Source organism: Silurus meridionalis, chromosome 2 (assembly GCF_014805685.1).
Source record: "Silurus meridionalis isolate SWU-2019-XX chromosome 2, ASM1480568v1, whole genome shotgun sequence".
Taxonomy (NCBI): domain Eukaryota; kingdom Metazoa; phylum Chordata; class Actinopteri; order Siluriformes; family Siluridae; genus Silurus; species Silurus meridionalis.
This window is the reverse complement of record NC_060885.1, coordinates 25379834-25387576: the sequence shown is the minus strand read 5'-3', so window position 1 is coordinate 25387576 and position 7743 is coordinate 25379834. Positions and strand designations below refer to the sequence as shown.

The following is a 7743-nucleotide window of genomic DNA, read 5'->3' as shown; positions in this document are numbered from 1 at the left end:
TATATATATATATATATATTTGGTTATGTTATGCTTTGGAGGGAAGTATAATAATCCTTATACGAGTGGTCTGTGCAAAGATGACAATGTTCCTGTTTACATGGCTTGAGTGCTCACTGAATGTTTGATATCACTAGATCTCATTTCAAACATCTATGGGAGATTTTAGAAAGCACTATTTACCACCATAAAAGACCTACAGAATAAAAACTCAGATTGGGGTAAAGTAAATTTAATACAAAGTTAAATTTAAACAATTAAAAAGACTGCAGGTAATTTTGAAATGTAAAAATAGCTTAATTGTGAAAAAATGTGAATGTGCAAATGTGAATTAATAGGTTTTATTTTAATGTTTTTTTTTTATTAATTTTTTACTGCAAATCCTTTGACAAAATATATTAAGTACATTTTGTGTAAAGAAAATTCAAGTACAAAAAAAAAATCACTGCACACATGTTAAATCACACTGCACACACTGCAAGTGTTAAAAGCTAACATCATTAACATGTATTTAAAGTTAGTGAAGTCATGCTTGCAGTAAAGTTAGGTTAACTTATAGGTCCTAAATTACACCCTAATTTGCGATAAACAAAGTAATTGCATTTTGTGTGTGTGTGTGTGTGTGTGTGTGTGTGTTGTAACAGCGTATATAATTCGTTTTGGCCAATGCTTTCACTTTAATAATAAATACTGTTCAGTAAAATACTGTCCTGTAAATTAACAGTAAAATACTGGCAGCTGCAAAGATGAAATCAATGGAAAATACGACACATTAAATCTCCCAAGATCTCAGCAGAGGATCATTAAACAACACCCAAAACAGCATTAACAGCTTCACTTATTACTAACCAGTGTGACTTTTTTCTGTCATACACTGTTAAAAAAAAAAGTTTTTTTTTTACAGTTAAATGTCTGTATTTTTTAATAGAAATTTACCTTTTTTTCAATTTACAACAAAATGGCTGTTGTTTTACATATACTTTGTGTATTTTAACATTCCGTCATTAAATTTATCAAAAATGTATTGTATTTGGATTGTAAGGCGGGGAACCACCCACTGGTCCAACGACGGTTTCCAGAGGCGTGGCGAAGGATTCTCGCGCGTTCTAATCTTTCCTTTCACATTAGATAATACGATTTGGATTAATGTATTACTTCATTTTTGTTATTGACCTTTTATCTAACTCCATTTAGATAAAACAATAAATATTTGCATAGGTTGTTATTTTACTAATAGTATAATTTTGATGGATGTTTGTCTAGTTATTCTGATTAAGCTCTGGCATTACACTCGTTCATTCGGTTCACACAGTCGCACAAGATCCTAGTATGGGCCCTATAATTAACATACTGGTCAACGGTCATAAGCGAATCAGTATTGGTCGCTGCCAGAGGTTGGACTATATGCTTAAGCGGCCGCTCTCTGCGTGCTCAACTTTAAACATACTTTATTTAGTCCCCTTAGAGGTGACACTTAATTATTACAATAATTATTTCTAACCACAGATAATGAATAGAATAATATTGAAATAATCAGAGGTTGAGGCTGACCCTATTTAGAGTGATTAGAAATGTTACTCTAAACGGAAATACATATTGTTAGCCTCCACGCTTCTAAGTACACTTAAACTAACGCCAAGTGCTATTCAGATCTCTAAAATCCTCAGTTGATGTGTTATTCACTATCTAACTGGGATTTAGGCCGATCTAGCCTGATTTCCAGTCCTTACGGTAACTGCGGATGCAACGTTATTACTTGCAGTGTCAACATTTACCGAGCAACACAGAATAAAATTAAACATAACAATTTATTAACCAGGTAAGAAAATCACAATTCAAAGCCAATTTATAGTTCAATTAAAATAAAACATAAATACAAACCAATAGTATTTACATTTAAACAGGAAATATAAACCCTTTCATACCTGGTACAAGACTACACACAGTAATCGTGCGGGATATCTGTTTACAGATTCCCTGAATTGTTGGTCAGTTCTCCTTAAATACCCAGATAGAGTAAGCATTATGTAAACATTATTTAGTCATGGAAGTTTGCATTGATTGGTTCTTACAGACCTGTGGGAGGCACCTCGCCTGTATACATCTGTAGTGGGCACGCCTTGTATAGAGTTATGTTTTCTTTAACTTTATTAAAACCTTTTTATTATTTGTTCTATTGCTGTGGGAATGGGACCTGTGTACCAGTCGCGATAAACCTTTGTAAAGAAATGAAACATGAACATTTTCTGTCGTTATTTACATGTGATATGACCTTTCTTACACATAATCATCCGGTGTGCTGTAGAATGTTCTGTGTTGAGGATGTAACAGGAAAAGGAGGGGAAGAGGGTCAGACACTTGTCTGCAGATCCACCATTTGTATGGAGATGTGGTGGTCAAGACCAAGGGTAGCTCTCCGGGGAGCCTACTGTATTCCAGGAAATGTTCTGGTTCTCGAAAGGGGGTTGCGGGTCGTTAGTCCCCTGCCGTGAGTCCTGGAGGAAAACGTGTTAGGCTCACATCCTGGCCCACACCCTCTCGGCATCCATGCTGTGTTCTCGGGGCCAACCTTTGGTCAGGATCAAGCAAAGTCTTACAGTTTCCCACTTGGCCCGTGGGCTAATTTGAATAGGGTACCTGCGGGTCAGACAAAGCAATTTATTTATTTATTTTTTAGAGTCTTTGGAACACGGGTATCTGCAGTGGGCTGAGGGCAAGGGCAGCGTGTGTGGATTCGTGTGTAGATCGTATGAGGTGTCTGAAGTAACAGCACTGGAGCATGGTGAAGGTGAAGATCAGGGCACTGCCAATGGCACATCCCCGGAACATCCAGTCCCACCAGGTGTAGGTGTACTGTGCTGACCGAGTGGATGAACTGGATAAAAGTTGTGCCGTCTGTCGTGCCAGGTTGGTTTCAACCTGTGCTTGGTTTAGGTGGTATTCAGTTTGCAGGTTCAGTCTTTGTGTCAGGTCCATCGCGTCAACCACAGCTTGGGTGCCTTGCTCATAGAAAGTGTCATCCCACCATGGTGAGGTCTCTGTGTCCATTGGCATTCTTCCTAAAATGTTGACTTGGCCCATTGAAAGGTCCTCCGTCACTTCCAAACAGAACGAGTGATTAGCAGAGCAGGTCAGTCCTCCATAGGTAAAGGAATTCATTTCACTGACAACGCACCACTGTGTGTGAGACACCTGGACAACATCAGAATAACCATGCAGTGACTGAACATTAATAAGTTTGGTGTTGTTGGGAGAGAAAGGTTGCAAAGTGTTACATGTACAGATAACATAATTGTGTGTTTCATGGCAACATGTGCGACTGGTAAACAAGGTCTCAGTACCCTTTTGTGTCATGTATCCAGTGAGGTGATCCCATTTAATTACCTGATCCTTCACTACCACGCCAATCGAGCGTATGGTAGTGGAATTTGGAAAAACCTGATCTGGGTGTATCAAAGGAAAACTGACGAAAAATCCAATACATCCATTACATTCATTTCCTGTAAACATCATTATGGTGGATAGTAACTCAGAATATCTTACATTTTCATTTTCCTGATTCATACCACCTATGTAGATCTAAGATGTCTATGAGGTCATTCAAAACATGTCTAGGCGTTTTGTACAGGCGAAGATCTAGGATTTCTTGTCTAGCAGCAGTGAATAGATCTTGTGCATATGTCCTACAGGCTAAGTCACGCTCAATGGTACGGGTTTGATTGAATAATGTGGCTGATCGCAAGAAGCGCCTGCGCTCGGATCGAACCGCTTTTATGATATTTTCATTGCTATTTGTGATATGTTGAAAACCAGTGGCCACCTGGTTCGCAAACCATGTTGAGAATTGTGATTGTTTGGTAATTTTGTAGTTGTTAGCAATGGAATTAACTGAGCCGAAGAGACCTGCTATGTTTCCGAGCAGGTCTCGTTTTGAGCGATGCAGGTGAGATTTGCAGCAAGTCTGTTTTGTAGTCATAAATTAAATCATCGATTCGTGACTGTAGCCATGCATAGGTCTTATCATTGTAATCACAGTGATTGATATAAGCAGATAGGATGTTGGAAATATTGTATGATACATGTGTCATCACTAGATTCACATCATGAAATAATGTCTTGTTAATATTCCCTTTAATCAGTCCACCAGGAGGAATAGGATATAGTTTTGGACATTCCTTTGGTTTGCTATATCCACAAGTGGTTAAATTAAAACAATGTTTCATTATCCATGAGCAATTCTGTGGCCCGGTGTAATTATCTGGGTCATTGACACATTTTCCCACGCAATACATGCCTTCTCTCCGGCTAGTCCAGACAAAGGCTTCAGGTTGATTGTTATGAGGTACATATGAAGTTATATCAAATTTATATTCGGTATAACTCATATGCGTAGTGTTGATTGTTTCAGTGTGTGTACACCTATATATTGCGGGTTCTAAATTTTTGGTTAAATAACAGATTTTAGGATCTAATCCATTGTTGATTTTTCATAGAGAGTGCGATACTCCCAATTTTTGCTCCTGGTTCTGCTTTAAGTTGATACCAGGCCGTTATGTTGTGAAAAGATGTGCGTGCCGGTGTGTCACCTGAAATGTTTACTATAGGGAGATGGTCGGAGCCTACTTTACAGCAAATTTTAGTTGCGCAATTTGGTTCCGGTACTACTCCGGGAGGCCACGTGACTAGTTCTCTGGTTGAAAGTGTACTGAAAAATGTGGATGACCTCTTAGTGTATTTCCATACCCATCTCCCACATTCCAGTGTGTGTGTGAGTGAAACCCTTTGACCCAGCTTGATGCAAGTGGGTCCAGAAACTTTCCTCTCGTCCGGTCTCCATGGAATTGCTGCAGTCAACCTAGGAGATGAAACAGAGAGAAACTTTAATAATTATTGATTAGCAGAACCTTTGAAGATTTTGCACTGGGACATGTGGTACCATTTCAACTTCCCCTTGACACTTATGGCCACACAGCTATTGCATAAAGCTTTTATCTCATGTGGTCCATGCCATCTGGGTGTGAATGGACCCTGTTTTATAAACACCCGAATCATGATCATGTCACCCTCGGTAAATTTGATCTCAGAAGTTGGGTTAAATTGTGCATCATTCATTAGGTCAGACTGTTGCTGTTTTAAGGTGGTTTGTGTTTGTAACACTGCCAGTCTTTGTTGTAATTGTGTTAGTACAGTCTGTTGTTTTGCAAGCACAAGGGGTCCCAGATCTGCTGGGGTGATTTCTGGGTCTATGGGTAGTTTCATGACTCTGCCTGTCATGAGTTCAAACGGGCTGATGCCTGTGGCTTTGGATGGGGTTGCTCAAGACTGTCAGAACTGTTGGCAGTGCATCAGTCCACCTGTTTTGATGTTGCATTATTTGTTCAGAGATGCTTTCTTTTATCGAACGATTTGCCCGTTCCACCATACCTGAGCTTTGCGGCCTGTATGGAACGTGAAATCTTTGTTTGATATGTAGCATTTCACATATGTGTTTCATTATCTGACCTGTGAAGTGTGTTCCTTGGTCAGACTCGATCTGAGTTGGTGTTCCCCAGATTGGCAGGATTTGATTTGCCATTACTCGTGCCACGGTGCGTGCGCTGTTGTCGCGAGTTGGAATTGCGTCTACCCATTTAGAGAATTTATCAATTATGACGAGACAATAGCGATATCCCCCCTTGGCAGTGGGTAATGGACCAATAAATTCTAGCTGTAAGAATTCCCATGGTCCTTTGGGTGGTTCTGGGCGACACAAGTTTGTACGTCCAGTTTTACCCTGGTTGATGGTGGCACATATGAGACATGTGTCGCACCATCTCTCAATGTCTGATGCCATTTTGGCCACCAGAAGTTTTTCTGTATCAGCTGTTGTGTTTTGGGAGCTGATACATGTGCATAATCATGGTATAATTTAATCACTGGTTTCTGGAGGGCCTCTGGGATGATGTATTTCCCATCTCTGAGTTTATATTTAGATTTTGTTTCCAGTTTATGGCCCGTGGCAAAATACCAGGATACGTTTTAATTATTGCTCTATGTGAGATTTAGTCCCTATTCTTTTAACAGAACAAGGGTGTTTTTTAGCTTTAACGTGGCTGTTTCTATGAGTTCCTCCTCTATACTGCTTCTATAATGTCCCTGAGAATCCATGTTTCCTCTAAATTCTTATGCCCCACCGGATTTCTACGGTCTCCGGTCTAACAATGGGCATACCGGCCCGTTCTAATTTATGTGTCTATATTGGGTGTGCAAAACTTTCCCTCAACACTTCTAATAGCCAAAAAGGAACGAACTTACCATAGCAGCTGTAGGCAGGGAAGGAGAAGATCAAACCTCATATCTTCTGTGGGAATCCAAACTGAGTAGTTGCGTCGGAAAGATGTCACTCGCCTGTGCAGGTAGAGATCACGTCGAGGTCACCAACTTTGTAAGGCGGGAACCACCCACTGGTCCAACGACGGTTTCCAGAGGCGTGGCGAAGGATTCTCGCGCGTTCTAATCTTTCCTTTCACATTAGATAATACGATTTGGATTAATGTATTACTTCATTTTTGTTATTGACCTTTTATCTGACTCCATTTAGATAAAACAATAAATATTTGCATAGGTTGTTATTTTACTAATAGTATAATTTTGATGGATGTTTGTCTAGTTATTCTGATTAAGCTCTGGCATTACACTCGTTCATTCGGTTCACACAGTCGCACAAGATCCTAGTATGGGCCCTATAATTAACATACTGGTCAACGGTCATAAGCGAATCAGTATTGGTCGCTGCCAGAGGTTGGACTATATGTAGCGGCCGCTCTCTGCGTGCTCAACTTTAAACATACTTTATTTAGTCCCCTTAGAGGTGACACTTAATTATTACAATAATTATTTCTAACCACAGATAATGAATAGAATAATATTGAAATAATCAGAGGTTGAGGCTGACCCTATTTAGAGTGATTAGAAATGTTACTCTAAACGGAAATACATATTGTTAGCCTCCACGCTTCTAAGTACACTTAAACTAACGCCAAGTGCTAGTCGTATCTCTAAAATCCTCAGTTGATGTGTTATTCACTATCTAACTGGGATTTAGGCCGATCCTAGCCTGATTTCCAGTCCTTACGGTAACTGCGGATGCAACGTTATTACTTGCAGTGTCAACATTTACCGAGCAACACAGAATAAAATTAAACATAACAATTTATTAACCAGGTAAGAAAATCACAATTCAAAGCCAATTTATAGTTCAATTAAAATAAAACATAAATACAAACCAATAGTATTTACATTTAAACAGGAAATATAAACCTTTCATACCTGGTACGAGACTACACACAGTAATCGTGGGATATCTGTTTACAGATTCCCTGAATTGTTGGTCAGTTCTCCTTAAATACCCAGATAGAGTAAGCATTATGTAAACATTATTTAGTCATGGAAGTTTGCATTGATTGGTTCTTACAGACCTGTGGGAGGCACCTCGCCTGTATACATCTGTAGTGGGCACGCCTTGTATAGAGTTATGTTTTCTTTAACTTTATTAAAACCTTTTTATTATTTGTTCTATTGCTGTGGGAATGGGACCTGTGTACCAGTCGCGATAAACCTTTGTAAAGAAATGAAACATGAACATTTTCTGTCGTTATTTACATGTGATATGACCTTTCTTACACATAATCATCCGGTGTGCTGTAGAATGTTCTGTGTTGAGGATGTAACAGGAAAAGGAGGGGAAGAGTGGTCAGACACTTG

The 7743-nt window shown here is 39.3% G+C and overlaps 1 pseudogene; it reads right to left on the bottom strand.

The window, feature by feature from the left end:
* Nucleotides 1–2673: 2673 nt before the first annotated feature.
* LOC124395639 lies at nt 2674–4481 on the bottom strand (annotated as a pseudogene).
* Nucleotides 4482–7743: the final 3262 nt, after the last annotated feature.